General features: G+C 39.8%; 1 protein-coding gene across 3 annotated transcripts in view; it reads right to left on the bottom strand.

Annotated features, from left to right (window-relative positions):
* The window catches only part of LOC125453193 (stAR-related lipid transfer protein 13-like), a 464022-nt gene that overhangs the window by 87654 nt on the left and 359257 nt on the right, over positions 1–17111 (bottom strand). The window lies entirely within an intron of this gene.

Below are 17111 nucleotides of genomic sequence, written 5' to 3' on the forward strand. Positions count from 1 at the left end.
AAAAGTTCTCCTGGATGCATTTTAAGAATTCTGCTCCCTCTAAACCTTTCAGGTTAATCTGCCTGCTTAGTGTTGAGCAAGTTGAAATCCCCAACTATCATTACCCTATTACTTCTGTTCTTTTATTTCTCCTGGACAGGTGGCGATTCTTTCTTTTTAGTTTGCGAGCTCTAGCCATTTATCTTCATTTGAAGGACCTTTAAAGATGTCATCCCTCCTTACTGCTGTTGTTGATTCACTTAAAATCGTGTCACCCCCTCCGCTTATATCTCTTTTCCTATCTTGTCTGATGACCCTGTATCCTGGAATATTGAGCTGCCAATCCTGTTCCTCTCCGAGCCATGTCTCAGTGACAGCAATGCCATTATATCCCACAGTGATACATCTTAATTTATGCCCTCAATTCATCTGCCTTGTTCAGACTCCTTGCATTAAAATAAATACCACCTAACCTTGCCAAGCTCCCTTGTGCTTTAACTGGCCCATAATCTCTATGCCTTCTGAGTAACTTGCTGTCTAACTTTTAGCTATGCATCCTCCCCCTGCTGAATCTTCTCAGGATCCCATTACCCGCTGCCAATTTAGTTCAAATCCTCCCCAATAGCACCAGCAAACCTGCCACGAGGATGCTGTTCCATTGTTATGGTGTATTGTTTAGGTCTCACCAACCCCAAAAGTCATCCCAATGTCTCAGAAATCTAAAATCTTTCTGCACCATCTCCCCAGCTATGCATTCATTCAGCTGGGCTAACTTGCTATTTCTATACTCAAGCCCAGAGATCACTACACTTCCGATCCAGTTATTTTTTAACTTTTAATTTGCAACTCCCTAAATGCTGATTAGATTTCGGATTTGATTTCTTGTAGTCACATGTACCCAAGTAGAGTGAAAAGTTTGTTTTGTGAGACATATGGGCAGATTGTAGCAAACACTGACATACAGATCATAGGGTGCTTAGACAGACCGAGGCATACAAGGTTACAGCTACACGAGGTACACAAAGCAAGATAAACATTAGCAAGATCATTATTTGAGGCTGGAGAGGTCTTTAGCAATTAAAAATGTCTACCTACCTCAGCCTTGATTAGACCGAGCCTTAGCAGCCCTCTAGTAAAGTCATCCACAGATTCACTACCTTCAGAAGCTCATCTGTCTTAAAATGGGAGACTCCCCTTATCCTGAGATAGTGTCCTCTGGTCCAAGATTTTCCAACAAGGGGACACAACTTTTCCACATCTACCTTGTCATGTCCCCTTAATAATCTTGGAAGATGCAGTAAAGGTCTCCTCTTGTTCTTCTGTATTCAAACAATTACAGGCCCAATCTACTCAACCTCTTCTCAGTCTGTCCAGATTCATGTCAGCCTTTGGACTGTCTCCAATGCTAGTCTACATTTCCTCAGAGAAGGGCCCCAAACTGTTCACAGTAATCCAGCTGCAGTCTGACTAGTGCCTTGGACAGTTCTTAAACAAACCCTCCCTACTTTTACATTCTGTAGTCTTTTGGAATCAAGGCCAACATTCCATTTGTCTTCCTTATTACTCACTGAACTTGGATGCTAGCTTGTCATTCAAGAGGAAGACACTCAAATCCTACTTTGAAGCTTTCTATTATTTAACTGAAGAAAGATTGTAATCAGCTCCTCTATTCTTCCTACCAAAATGCTTATCCTAAGATTTCCCACATTATTTTCCAGTTGCCAAGTTCTTGCCCAGACAGTTAACAGTGTCTGTGTTCCCCAGTTAATGAGATGTTAGACCATAAAGCCATAAGACAGAGGAGTGGAAGGAAGGCCATTCGGCCCATCCAGTCCACTCCGCCATTTAAATCATGGCTGATGGGCATTTCAACTCCACTTCCCTGCACTCTCCCCATAGCCCTCGATACCTTGTGAAATCAAGAATTTATTGATCTCTGCCTTGAAGGCATCGAACGTCCCGGCCTCCACTGCACTCCGTGGCAATGAATTCCACAAGCCCACCACACTCTGGCTGAAGAAATGTCGTCTCATTTCAGTTCTAAATTTACCCCCTCTAATTCGAAGGCTGTGCCCACGGGTCCTAGTCTCCCCGCCTAACGGAAACAACTTCCTAGCGTCCACCCTTTCTAAGCCATACATTATCTTGTAAGTTTCTATTAGATCTCCCCTCAACCTTCTAAACTGTAATGAATACAATCCCAGGATCATTAGCCGTTCAGCATACGTTAAACCTACCTTTCTGGGGATCATCTGTGAGAATCTCTGCTGGACATGCTCCAGGGCCAGTATGTCCTTCCTGAGGTGTGGGCCCCAAAATTGGACAGTATTCTAAATGGGGCCTAACTAGTGCTTTATAAAGTCTCAGGAGCACAATCGCTGCTTTTATATTCCAACCCTCGAGATAAATGTTGATAAAGCAGTACTCTGCATGCAGCATCTGAATTATCACACGGAAAAAAAGAAATGGTGGATCTCATCAAGTGGTTCTCCGAGCAGACTGTTAAAGTCACTTGCCAAAATACCTCATCAGCAGAGCATACGCCAAGATGCTGCATGGCTTGTGGTAAGAATTTAGAGATTTAGATTGATATTGGACACCCAGAGATTCACCCTTTCCGCACACTGCCAGTGAAGTTAGTGACCATCATCAGCCCCCTTTTGGAACACGCCTTTACTGAGCAGGTGTGAAGAAAGGGAGTTTTTTTTTGTTAAGATTCATTTCAAGCAGTCTGTGACACCAGACTGTGCCCAGGGTACATATAAACATAAACTGGGAAGACCATAACATCAGTGCAAGATGGTCTTTGGCTTGTCCAAAATGTTAGTCTTACAGCGCAAAGTTTTATCCATGACCAAGCTTTGCAGATGGGCATATTCTAAAGTCTACTACATGTGCTGAGGGATATTAGTAAAACTTGGAGCAGCTTCCACAGGTGCGATAGTGAAAGGCCATGATTTTAAAGCCCTTTAGCCACAGTACATGAAAAGAGCTAATAAAATGTGGGAGGGGGAAATAAACAACTTTGGGTTTTAATTTTGACATATAAACAACATTGTAAATATTGACTAGAATTGCAAATGTGGTAAGGTATTGGAAAAAAACAGTTGTTTTGGACTTCATCGAATGTCAACATTACATAACCAACGTACTCAAATTTTCTTGAAGGAAGTTTGCTTCTGGGCAAAAATCTCATGAAAGCATTTCCTACAAATGCATTAGGACTGCAGTCTTTATTTCAAAGAGTTAGGGAAGCAAGAATATTTATAGAATCGAACAGTACAAACGAGGCCCTTCAGCCCATTGAGTCTTTACTGCCAAAAGTAGACTACCTCCTACACTAGCCATACTTTCCCACACCTAACTCATAACCTTTAAACACTATTACAATTCAAGTGCTTAATCAAGTACTTTTAAAGGCTGTGACGTTTCCTACCTCAACCACCCTCACAGGCTTTGTATACAAGACCCCAACTACCCTCTGGGTAAAAAAAGATTTTCCTCAAAACCCTTCTAAACCTCTTGCCTTTCACTTTAAAAAGTTATGTCCCCTTATTATCAATCATTTGATAATGGGGAACAGAGATAATGGGAATGGCAGATGCTGGAGAACCCAAGATAACAAAGTGTGAAGCTGGATGAAGGGTCTAGGCCCGAAACATCATCTTTTGTGCTCCTGAGATGCTGCTTGGCCTGCTGTGTTCATCCAGCTCCACACTTCGTTATCTTGACTATGGAGAACAGCTGCTTTCTATTCACCCCATCTACGCCCATGTTATATTCTTATGGTCTTATAATAGATCTTTAGAAGATATAGTTGTAGGATTAGGTTATTTGGCTTAATCAAGCCTGCTCTGCCATTTGATCACAGCTGATATGTTTGTCAATCCCATTCTCCAACCTTCTCTCTGTAGCCTTTTATCTCCTTACCAATCAAGCACCTATCTCTGTCTTAAATACACCCAATTACTTGGCCTCCACAGTCCACTGTAGTAATGGGTACCACAGATCAAACACCCTCTTGAAGAAATTCATTCTCATCTCAGCTGTGCCCTCAGGTCCTAGTGTCCTCTGACCAGTGGAGGTATCTTCTCCATGTCCACTCTATCTAGGCCTCTCAGTAGTCTAAGTTTCAGTCAGATCCCCCCACTGCCATCCTTCGAAACTGAGAGTTCTCAACCACTCCTCAAATGACAAGCCCTTTATCTGCAGCATTATGCTTGTAAACCTCCTCTGGATCCCTCCAAGCTTCGTACATTAGGCCTTAGACTGCTCACAGTACTCCAAATGCAGTCTGACCAGAGCCTCGTACAGCTTCAGCAGTACACCTCCACTCTCGCATTCCAACACACTTGAAATGAATGCTGACATTGCATTTACCTCAACTGCCAATTGAACCTACACATTAACCTTAAGCGAATCCAGAACTAGGACTCCCAAGTCCCTTTGTGCTTCAGATTTCTGAAGTGATTACCTGTTCTGAAAATTGCCTCTGCCTCTATTCTCCCAACCAAAGTGCATAACCTCGTACTTCCCCACACTGTATTTCATCTGCAACTTCTTTGCCCACTCTCCTAGCCTGTTTAAATCCTTCTGCAGTATTCCATCATCCTCAGCACAACCTGTTCCTCCACTTGTCTTGGTGTCATCTGCAAACTTGGCAACAATGCCCTCATTTCCTTTGTCCACATCATTAATGTATAACATCAATAACCAACATGGACTCTTTCAGAACTCCACTGGTCACCGCTGCCATCTTGAAAAATACTCCTTTATCTTTACTCTCCGCCTTCTGCCAGGCAACCAATCCTCTATCCATGCCAGTACCTTTTCCCTCAACACCATGGCTCTCATCTTATGTAGCAACCTCCTGTGTACCACCACTATCAGGTCCCTTCCTTAACCTTCACTGCTCCAAAGAAAGCAACCTCAGCTGATCTAGACTCTCTTCATAATTGAAATGCTCATCCCAGACAGTATCAAGGTGAATCATTTCTGCATCCCCTTAAGTGACCAAAGCTACACACAGTACCCCAGCTGCACCTGAATCAAAGTCTGTAAACCTGCAACATAATCTCCCTTATTTTATAATCAATGCCACGACTGCTAAATGCAAGCATTCCACATGCCTTTGAGCCTTCCATATTAACCTATTCTACACCTTCAGGGATCTATTACCCAAAGATCCCTTTGTTCCTCCGAGCTTTGTAGTGTTTTGACATTCATCAAGTACTTCTTGTTTTGTTCCTTCTTCCAAAGTGTATCACCTCACATTTAATCAAGGTTACGTTTCATCGACCACTGATCTGCCCAGATGACCAATCCATTTATATTGTCCTCTAACACCTTTCTCTCCCTGTCAACCAGCCAACCAATCACTCTGCCATCCACAAAACATGTTTATGGTCCTCTCCACTTTCTAATCTACATCTAGGAATATCACAAACAATAGAAGGGCACAGATCCCTTGCGGACAGGGCTGCAGTCATACAAAGCCTTCTATTGCCACCCTCTGTCTCCAGTCACTAAGCCAATTTTGGATCATACTTGCCAAGTTACCCTGAGTCTTTACTTTCTTTATCAGTTTCCCATGTGGGACCTTTCAAAAGACCTCGCCTAAATCCATGCGAACTATATCAAATTGCTCCACCCCCATGTACCTGCTCTAAAGAATTCCATCAGATTAGTTCAGCATGACTCCCCTATGAAAGCCCACACTATCTCCGATCAAACCTTGCATCTCAAAATGGCCATTAATTTTCTCCTTCACTGTTTTCGCCAACATGTTCCTCACCACCGATGTGAGACTCACTGGTCTGTAATTCCCTGGTCTATCTCTACCACCCTTTTTGTGAGAAGTGGAACCCCATTAGCTGTCCTCTAGTCTTCTGGCACCTCCCCTGAGGACAGTGACAATTTCAAAATGGGGTTAAGGGCCAATATAATTTCCTCCTTTGTCTCCCACAACAAACTGGGACACAACTCATATGGACCTGGGGTTTGTTCACTTAAGCCCTCCAAAACCTCCAATACTTCCTCGCTTCTCACATCAATCGGCTCAAGAACTTCATAGTCACATCTATCTTTACTCAGGAGGAGGAAGATGTGAAGTACAGAATACGAAGATGGAAGTTCTCATTCAGCCCTTTACCAACATCCTCTAGCTTCACACACGGGATCAGGGGGTGAATCAGAGTAGGCCCCACACTTTCCCTGATTATTTTCTTCCCTTTAATATATTTGTAGAATATCTTGCTTGCTGGAGAGTTTTCTCAAGCCCCTCTTTGCTCTCCCAATTGCTTAACGGAGTTCCCCCTGTACTTTGTATACACCTCTAGGCCTGTGTTGTACTGCTCTTTTTGTACCTGTTTAACGGCTCTCTTCCTTTTTGTCAAGTCCTGAATATTCTGAGACATCAGTGCTTCTCCGAGCTTGTTGCTTCTACATTTCACCCTAAATGGAACATGTTGGGCTCGTACTCTCCCCCTGTACCTTTCTGAACATCTACTGTTCTGTAGATTTACTTGCAAATTGCTGTTACCTAGTCTACTTTGACCAAATCCTCTTTATTTTAAATAAAACCTGCCTTACCCCAATCCAAAACCATTCTTTGCAGACCATCCTTCTCCTTTGCCATAACAAACTTCAAAAATTGTGGTGTTGTGGCCACTATCACTGAACCATTGAAGCTAGACAGATCTTTGAAGTGACCATTCTCCTGAATTAGGTTCAGCATTGCACTGGCCCTTATAGGCCCATCTCCGTTTTGGTGTAAATGGTTCTCCTCTATGTATTTCAAGAAACGTATCTCCTCTAAACCCTTTATAGTATGATTTCCCAATTAATATTAAAAGGTGGTGAAAATCCCCTGATATAGTGACTTTGTTATTTTTGTATTATCCTGCCAATAACTTCAGAATCAAACCGAACTTGCATAAATGATCTGAACTCAGACTTGGATTCCAGTTCAAGGCATTTCATTTCCTTCCTGTTGGGAAATTCAAAGTAAACAGCAACAACCCTGACAGCTCTTAAAATTTTACTCTCATATTTACATTCATAAAACACTTCCTCTAGTTAGGTAACCGCGATTACCATGACAGGAATGACTTTTTCAATGTTGATTCATGTAACATACTGGACAGAAGAATTCTTTAGCAAACAAATATGTTTAAACTCATTATCCTTTCACTAAGAACCACACCTAGAAACAACATATTTTACAGGATATTTGTCAATGTTCTTTTTAGTCCATGCCACGGTCCATTGTGCAAGTATGCCAAATGCCACGAAGCTCTTGGCCCATCCTTGGTCAACATCAATTTAGTCTATTTCAACTGGAGGAGTGTGGCTTAAGACTGTCCTGGAGTTATCAATGAGAGGAAATAACTGGAACCCTGACTTCTGACTAGCATTCTGTCATACCTGCTGGGATAGAGATTCGATGCGGTCAACGTCAGGGTCCTTTATAATTCTTCCCATGATCCTACTGATGGTAATTTTGACAAGTCAAGATCAAAATGAAAACTGGCTTGATAGCCAAAATAAAACTTGGTGGTCTATTTACTTGCCGTAGTGGTCAGTCACTGAACCCATGTGCAAGCGGTTGCTAAAGTACTCCAAACAAAAGATACACGTTTATTAACAAAGGCAAAAACACAAAACTATATTACATTACATTATGCAAGAACTAGTAAAATGAAATTATAATAAAAACGGTCAAGAATAAAAGATTCAACCAGTGAGTTTTGAGAAGATTTGTAGCTCAGGTTGAGGTTCTGGATGGGGGTTTGCTCACTGAGCTGGAAGGTTAGTTTTCAGATGTTTCGTCACCATTCTAGGTAGCATCATCAGTGAGCCTCCGACGACGCACTGGTGTCATGTCCCGCTTTCAACCCTTTTACCCCCTCAACTAGCAGATACTTGAAGATCAACAGAAGGTTATCCTGTTTCCATTTCTAAAGTTCCTTATTCAATTGACACAAATTAGTTTCTGGAGCTTTATGCTTACAAACTTGCAAACATTTTCACAGCTAACACATAGGATTTCCATAAGCTCAAATTTCAGCAATTCCTTGCTTCTGGCATTTTCCCCTCCAAATCCTGGCTTTTTGGAGACTACTCAATAAACCGTGCCATTACACTGATTTGCTTCCTTCCACCTGATCGGAAATACTGGACTCTTGTCAATAGGCAACAGCAGTTTCTTTCTCCCCCATCTTCTACCTTCATTTTTAATGCACTGAACTACTAACCTCAAAAGATTTTAAATACTTCATATAGATGGTGGTTCAGAAACAACTTCTGACAGCATCGTACAACTCTCAGAACTTAAACATGAAGCGAAAACTGTCATTAACTTCATTCCACAGAAAATGTAGAAGACAAATCAAAAACTATATGTGGTTCTGTCTACTTTCAAACAAAATATTTTGTTCGTACGATTTGGAAAGTTATAATCTTCACAGTTGCATTCACTGTCATCCTCAGCTGCTTCATTGATCTTCACTGCCTTGTAAAGTTGTAGTGGAGAAGTTCATTGATAATTTCACAATGTTCAGTGCACTATTCAGGACTCCTCAGATACTAAAGCCTTTGGAATCTATAATCTATAATAGCAAAACCTGGACAGTATTCTCATTTGGTGTGAGAAGTGGCCCAAGTATCAAACAATGGTCATATTCAACAATGGAGAATTGAAACTTGACGGTTTAACATTCAATGGTATTACCATCACTGAATTCTTCATTTCAACATCCTGGAGATTACCATTGAGCCAAAATGGAATTGGATCAGCCATATTGTTATGACCATGACTCAGAATGCCAAAGTATAGTGGACATTTTTAACTTTAGAGAAAGAAAACACACGAGGAATTACAAGAGAGCTGGTATGGCCATTTGGGGTCATTTGTTTGGAACCGTAATGAGTTGGGGAACCTCGCTCGACCTCTGGTTGTGACAAAACTGTGGCTACAATAGCAGATCAGAATCTAGGATGGCTGCAGTAACTCATCATTTGCCTCCCCAAAAACTGTTCGCTTTCTATTACAAGTGAGAAACTAAATGATGTACTCTCCACCTGTCTGGATCAATGCAGCTCCACTAAAGAAATTCAACACCATTCAGGACAAAGCAGTCTACTTGATTCTCACCCCATCCACCATCTTCAACACCAGTGTATGGTGGCAGCAGCGTTTACCATCTACAAGACACAACGCAGTAACTAATCAAGGTTTTTCTGACAGCAACCAAAGTCTCATTGTCAAAATATCTCAGAAGCTTGGAAACATAGAAAGTAGCAGCAAAAGTAGGCCCTTTGAGCCTACTCTGCCATTCACTATGACCATGGCCGATCTTCCAACTCCGTATGCTATTCCTGCTTTCTCCCCATAGCCTTTGATCCCTTCAACCTTGAGAACTTAATACAGAATTGTCCAAATTTTGTCATTACAATCCATTGATGTGGGTATCTTGGGACCTCAATCACATATATACTGGAAGTCTCCTCAATGCTTTTATTGTAATATCATTGCCAGAAATTCCAATTGCACTTTCGTTTTTAACTCCTGTGAAGTGGGTGTCACTGATAAAGACTACCTTCTGAACCACCGTAATCACCCACAGTGATGTTAGAAAGAGACAGTTCCAAGATTTTGACACAACAGGAGTGAATGAGCATGTCACGATACTGTGAGACCCGATGGGAAGCCTTTGGGCGGTGGTGGTGTTTCATGTATCTGCATCCCTGGTCCTTCCAGGTAGGAGAGCTTGTGTTTTGGAAGATGACGTGTAAGCAGTCTGGGAGAGTTGCTGCAGTGCAGTATACCAAGCAGCCACTGTGCATTGCTACTGGAGCTCAAACATCTGAGCATGTAAAAAGAGACAACATAAAAGAGACAGAAATCCTTCGATAAAGTCAATGCTAGTACCTACTTGCACACCTTTCAGTCTTAAAATTGAGAATAAAAATAAAGTTGCTGTAGCAAAGTTACAGCATCTGCAGTTCTTTTGGTTTTTATTTAGTCTTAAAATTGGAGTTTAATCCACTAATACCATGTTAATACTGCTGCTTTCTGGATACATCAAAATACTTAAACTGACATATTGCTTTAGGATTTACTGATCAGTGGGACAACAGTACTAATAACCCTTTTCAAACATGCAGTCCAAGAAAATTCAAACAGGAAACCAACAAAGATAAGTAAAACGGAATGAAGTTGCCTTAGCTTTGTGGTCAGATTCTTAGATCTCATCTAGCGTTTGCATCAGGAATTGACACTCCTAAAACATCATAAAGTTAACTTGCTAAAATTTTATTGGGCTATGGGACAAAATTTAAGAGGGCTCCTTTAAATGGCCATGAGGAGAAACCCATCTAATTGTTGCTGGAATTCTCTTCCGCAAAGTTGTAGCTTGGTCAATGGATTAATTTAAAGGTGATGTTCAACTGATTTTTGATTAAGGGAATCAGGGTTTATAGGAGGCAGACAGGAAAGTGGAATATCAAGAGCACAATCAGATCAGTCTTAGTTTTACTGAATGATACAGCTGAATCAAAACAAAATGAATGAAAGCCCTATCTGCTTCTAATTCAGGTATTCCTCCATAAAATACTCTTGCTGCTCTGCATGTGAAAATGCCACTTACAGCAACACTACTTTTATGCATATACAGGTAGCTCATACTTGTTCTTAACCTTTGCCTGTCAGAAGAGATTTTGTTAAATACTTTAGAAGTAAGCTCACATACTACCCTTACTGTCTGATCCAATTTGTTCTCCACTTCTAGACAACCCTTCATTGTCAGAATGAAACATTGCTGATGGCTTTGTAATTATCAAGGATTTACAAAATATAACTGTGTAAGTTAAATAAATGCAACAAGAGAAATGCGTACTTTGATTAAATTACAGGTTGACTGACTTGTCCATTAGCACCAGAAACAGTTGCCTTGAGGGATTATACGGGAATGTAAGATTGCAAAGATGCTGAAGACATTCTGTAAATAGGTGCACATTGTGAGTCAGAATGATGATAAAAGACTTCAAAAAAGAATTAGTGGCTGTGCGTTCTTGGAATGAAACTGTTGATAGATTTGGTCTTGTTTGTAAGTTTCTTACATGCCCCTGACTTGTGATTAGATCTGAGCACTTCAACAATTATGAATTGATTAATCCAAAAGGATCAACTGTGTGCGCAGAAATTTTAGCCAAAAAATGGTTTCAACAATAATGACAACATTCAAAATGATAATTTCAGTGTAACAACATACAGATCTAGTGGTCTAAAGAATAGCCATTCAGCCTATCATGCCAAGGATGACTTTTGTCTGCTATGAAAGCATCAATTGATACAGTACATGGTGATAGAGCAATGTGGCACTGCCGAAATGTAAATACCTAATGAATGCATTTTATGAGACAGCCAAAAGCTGCCTTCCGTATGGCTGGAAAACACAATGGTTTCAGAACTACCCAGTGCTCTACTTGAGTTGAGGTGCCCACTCCTTTCAGTTTCTCCGTGAAGAAACCACAACAACTATCAAAAAAGTGAGCAAATAATTAAAAAGAGACAATTTTAAATCAGAAGTGATCCAATCAGACGAAGAGTGAATTGTGACTCTCCAATGGTCAACTCTATGCCTTCTTTAGAAAGTCAGCTGCCACGTGACCCACAAGTGGACCACAACTGAGACAGTGCCAAAGGGGGAGCAGTTACCAACATGTTCTTATTTACCACATTACCATGTGCATACACCACTACCCATTCAAGTTTTTAAAATTGTGCTTCACAGAGGGCTGAGACAGTAACTTTGTCATGTACCTTTTCTCCCCCACCAACAGAAACAAAAATACATTGTAATAAGTATAAAAAGCTTCATTAGTGGTCAAATCTACTGCTTGTGCAACGCACATTCTGTGAAAGCCAAGAGAAACTGTGTGCAACTTAAAACATTAGAATACAGACCAAAATGCAACAGATAATTGAAACAAAAGGTGTCTGACTACACTATTAGCTGAAATATTCAATTTAAATTCAATTACATGCATCAAGTACTGCTCAAGTTGTGAATTTTGTAACAAAAATAGGCCCATGTATAGAGGAGTCAAAGAACATGCTTTTAAAAAATGTTTTCAGTGAAAGCAATATTGTTCATGTTCAGAAAGAAGTGTCCTGAGCTTCTGTTGCAGACTTGACATTGATAAAGGAGCCTCAGATATGGGCATGTGCCGACCTTCTTTCAGTCACTTGAATTAGGATTTGACATCGCAAAAACAAACAAGCTTTTCTTTATTGAATCATTCTGAACTTTATTTCATGCCTGGCAGAAACAGAGAAAGCCATCTTTCTTGACATTGTGTTGAGCTATGTAGGTAGCTTATTCAGCAGTAACAGAAAATTGCACTCAAAGTAAACGAGGATGATATAGATTTGAAATACAGTCAAAACACAACTTATTAAGCAGAGATACATTGGATAGCTGAATAGTTACTTTGCTGTGCAAGATTCTTGCTGAGATATGCTGAGTTTACCGTGAAATCAACACATTCTATATAGATAGGACAGTTCTGTGATATCCTTCAACGCAAATGATGTTGATCACAGTTATCTGAAATCAGCATTAAAACACAGCTGGTAATTACTAAAAGTTGTCCTGCAACTGGACAGAGTATTTTTTTAAAAAAATCATTCTTGGGATGCCTATATCAGCAGCACACAGTCAGATTTTTGGCTCAACTTTTAAGTGTCCCTGAAAAGGTGGGAGTATGGACTTTATTGCACCAGTGTAGTCCATGTGATGCTTGTTGTTAGGGAGGGAGTTCTACCATTTTGATAATGCAATGATGAAGAAACAGCAATGTAGTTCATGGCTAGGATGGTTTGAGGGCTTGAAGGGTGTTGGTGTTTCCATGCACCTGTTCTGTCATCCTTCTAGATGGGAAGGCTTGCAGGTTTGGAAGGTCCTGAGAGGTGCTGCAATGCATCTTATGGATGGCATACACTGCTAAATTGTTTCGAATTGTAATCGGAATCCATCACGAATGCCACATGCAGTTCTGGCCACCAGATTTTAGGAAGAATATACTGGCCTTGGAGGCAGAGAAATGCATTAACACCTAGTATAATTCTGGTGAATAAGTTAAATTACAATGATACATGCAAAGACTCGGCATTTTTTTTGAGTATAGAAGGTTTACGTGTAATGATATTAAAATATTTAGGTTATTTCTAAGCTATTACTGATTCTATATTATTCATATTAAGGGGAGAAGAAACCAATTACTTTCCATCCCCCAAGGCGGCTCTGGCTTCTGTTGTATATGGGACAGGCTTGGAAGGAATTAACATCACATTGAGCGCTGCCCATTCTGTTGGCATCTAAGTCTGCAGGTCAAGGCAACAATTTCCAGAGTTGCCATCACAGGGAGCAGATGTAATCTGTATGCTATTATATGCTAGTAACTATACCCATTCAGCCATACAGTTGTCTATATTGCTATCATGTAATAAACTGTCTTGTTAACAGAGAACAGTGCTTCACCTCTAAAAACTCTACATGGTATAGCTTCTACTACTGATCATTAGACAAACTTGCACAAGGTATAGACACAAAGGCGAACTGGTGGCAGCAAACTACAACAAACAACTAACTCTGAACCACATATTGGTAGTAGTGTCAGATTCAATGAGATGCCCTGTCATAGCTTTCATGGTGCTACCAAAGGGCAACTACAGCTTGTAAGACAGATAGGCCCCTTTGCTCCCTATCGTAAGAGCCTATCAAACATGATTGCAGTAATAGAAGCAAGTAACACTTGCTTTAAAGTTTATTGAACAAAAAGAAAGAAAAAGATAACTCACACAGCTAATCATAAACAATAAATTCAAACTGTAATTTAGAGTTTTGTTCATTTAACAAATATAACCTTTCAATTTACATGAAACAAAACAAAAAAACCTACTTATATCTTATTTTGCTAGTAGAGCAGCTGAATTACTATAATACCAGACTGAAACTGTTGGGATTTATGCTTGTTGCCTTTGGGATTTGTTGATTATGCAGCTGTTTATCCAGGATCACGATTTTTTCTTCAATTGGAGAAGAGTCTCATTTCCAGTGCTCCTTAGAAAACTGGATTTATCTGCACGATAATACATCAATGTTTTTAAAGATTGAATCTGGATAAAGAAAAGCCAACCGCCTTCTCACCACTCCACTCGAGGCAACCATTGCTCCAATTAGTACATTTTATTGGTTTAAAAAATCCTACACATTTGGCCTCAAAACACTGGATCAACAGTCAAGTTGCATTATTTTACAGAATGACTGGTATGCTATAGGCTTCTTTGAAAGGAGACCGTCATTTTATATTTTAGAAATTGCACTTTGTTAACCAGAAAATATTGTAGGCATATTTGGATTGCTGTCTGTTAGGGAGCTCAATAGTGAGTGGGTTCTGGAAGAGATAGAAATACAACATTATTGGATAGAAAATAAAAGAACGTTTAAGTTTTGCTGAGGATCAGTGATATTTAAAGAGTTACATAAGCTTAAGGAATGTAATTTATGTTTATATAGACAAACTGACTATAAAAAAAGTAGTGAAAATCCATTTCAAAAGCAAGCATTGATTGCTAACAATTCTGTGATTCAGGGTGAACTTCACCTCAATATAGATAAGCTATAACACAAAGACATGCAATGAATTGGGAGGTGGCTAATAATGCAATTGTCACACAATGCCACAGTCTGTTGTGAATTCTTCTGGCTGCCCTGTGTGATCAGTTTGCCAGCATGCAAGTAGTAGTGCTGAGGGGGCATTGACGCAAGAGTTGGGATAAGGGGGAAGGCATAGAGCATGGGATTAAAAAAAGTAATAAACAAAAGTCTGTTAATTAAGAATAAGGTGTTCCTATCCTAGCCTGTACAAACTCAAATCACAACACAGTCAATACCACCTAATTCCAGCAGCTCAACAAACTGCACAAAATTGTTACCTCCACTTGGTCCCAGTTGCCCAGAAAGCAGTCTAAAATTTCATCATTTTACAGATACTCAACCATTATCCCGATAGGGCTCTTGTGGTGCAGTGATGATATCCCAACATGAGCTCGTACACCTGGGTGAGTAATAACATCACTGAGCAAGTTGGGCTACAGCATGGTTTTTCTCAAAAAAGATTGAAACTGGCAACAAATCTTTTCAGCTACCAGATCTCCTATTGAAAAAATCCCACTATATTATTTTGGATACATCACAGGTGGCAAAGATAATAATTGGGCTTGTCCCAAATCTTAATCCACTACGAAGCACTTTAGACATGGCTTGTCGGACACAGTTTTCCAGTTCAGAATCTCTACAAAGTTTCTTATTGAAATGAGTGTAGCTCTGGTGTCACACTGCATAGTTGCCAGCCATTTTTTGCAATAGAACAGAAGACAAGAACCTTTCATATTTCTGAGATGTACAGAGTAAGATACTGCTTAGTCCAGGATAGAAAGTATATTTCCTGTCAAAAACATTTTTGAAGCGACTTATTGGTTAAGTGCTTTTCCAAAGAGGCTGTGAATCTTTCTATTGTAAACAGAGGCACACTATGGAGCTCATCTGCTCACAAGCATGGAGTTTTGCAGCAATCTTCTTTCAGCTGACCAAAGGAAACATTAGTCCCACGTATATCAAGTTGTTATAGCGGCTCCAGAGGGCAATTTTATTTTTTACTTGATGCTTCATTTTCCATTGCTCAATGACACTTTAAATACTAATCAGTAACCCATCAGGTTCCAAACATACCAGACATTAAACTTGGAAGTGGTCAGTTCTGAGCTGATTTCAAATAGCTTTGACCCTTAACAATTTTAGTAACTTGCTCAAACCCCAACTCTGTCACTTGTGCTTGAGAGCAGCCACAGCTGATTGAATCAATGTTTTATGCATTGAAACTATGAATTTCTCAAAGCAGTAAACACTACTTAAAACTGACAGGAGGGAATAAAACAAACAGGATTTTGAGGCTACGAAATGTATTACTCTAGTTAGCAAAGCTTATGGATAGGTTGGGCAGTTAATTACAGGCAATGGAGATAAAAAAATATGGAATAGGGCAAGAGAGATGTCTATATTATTATAATTTTATTGTGTGTCTGAAAGATGTCAAATAGCACCCAGCTGCAAATCTGCTTTTTCGTCCTTTAAATTTTCAGGTTAACTTTTCCCCATCTGCAAGTAAACTTGCTCTCTATTTCAAAGTGTGGTTCCTTTCCTTTCCTACCATGGCTATGTAGGACACTCAATAGGTCAATAGCCCAAGTTAATAGGAAGGACCAGCTGATGCTTTTGCCAATGAATGAATGACTTGGAAACCTCAAAAAAATGGCAGACAGTTCCAGAGCCCATTCTCAGTATTTACAATGCCAAGGATGTCTATTAAGGTTGATTGCTGTTTGAGTTGTGAATTGATCTGTAATCTCCATGTACAATTTAAGTTTCTTATGCTGTCTTTTCCATTTTATTTTAAGAAAAGGGAGAATCTTGTGCCTATCCTCATTACGTTGCAAATCGCTCCCTTGTCTCCCTGTCTGTCTGTTTGACTGACTTCAGCGCTGGTTCTTTACTGCTAAATATCAATACAACCCATGACTTTTCATTTTCAATTACTCCTTTGTCTCTCAGCCTTCATTAAACAGTTGACCCCTTCTTGGAATTGGAAATAGTAGTCATTGATAAATCTAATTTCTTTCAATAATCTAAACCACTATGCGTTCTGCTGGGAAATGATTTTGTTAATCATTGCTAGTACTGCACAGGCCAGACAACACTTTGCAACTTTTTGAAGTACTCACAACATTAAGCAGGAATAAAATTGGACAAATACATAGTTGAAAAAAAAACGAATGCAGCCTCTAAAGAAAAAAACGTGGGCAGAAATAGTCCTGTTCGTAAACCCAAATGAACGAACGTTACACAAAAACAAATAAAAGGGAGCTACAAAATGCTGACATTGCTTTAATTCCCAGCAATTCCAATTCCTCTACTTGTTTTGATAATCCAGTTCCAAATAATATTTCTCATGAAATTAAATTATTACATAATTCTCCGTTTGAAGCTACAAAACTGTGGACTTGAATC

The sequence above is a fragment of the Stegostoma tigrinum genome, chromosome 6 (genome assembly GCF_030684315.1).
Source record: "Stegostoma tigrinum isolate sSteTig4 chromosome 6, sSteTig4.hap1, whole genome shotgun sequence".
Lineage (NCBI taxonomy): Eukaryota > Metazoa > Chordata > Chondrichthyes > Orectolobiformes > Stegostomatidae > Stegostoma > Stegostoma tigrinum.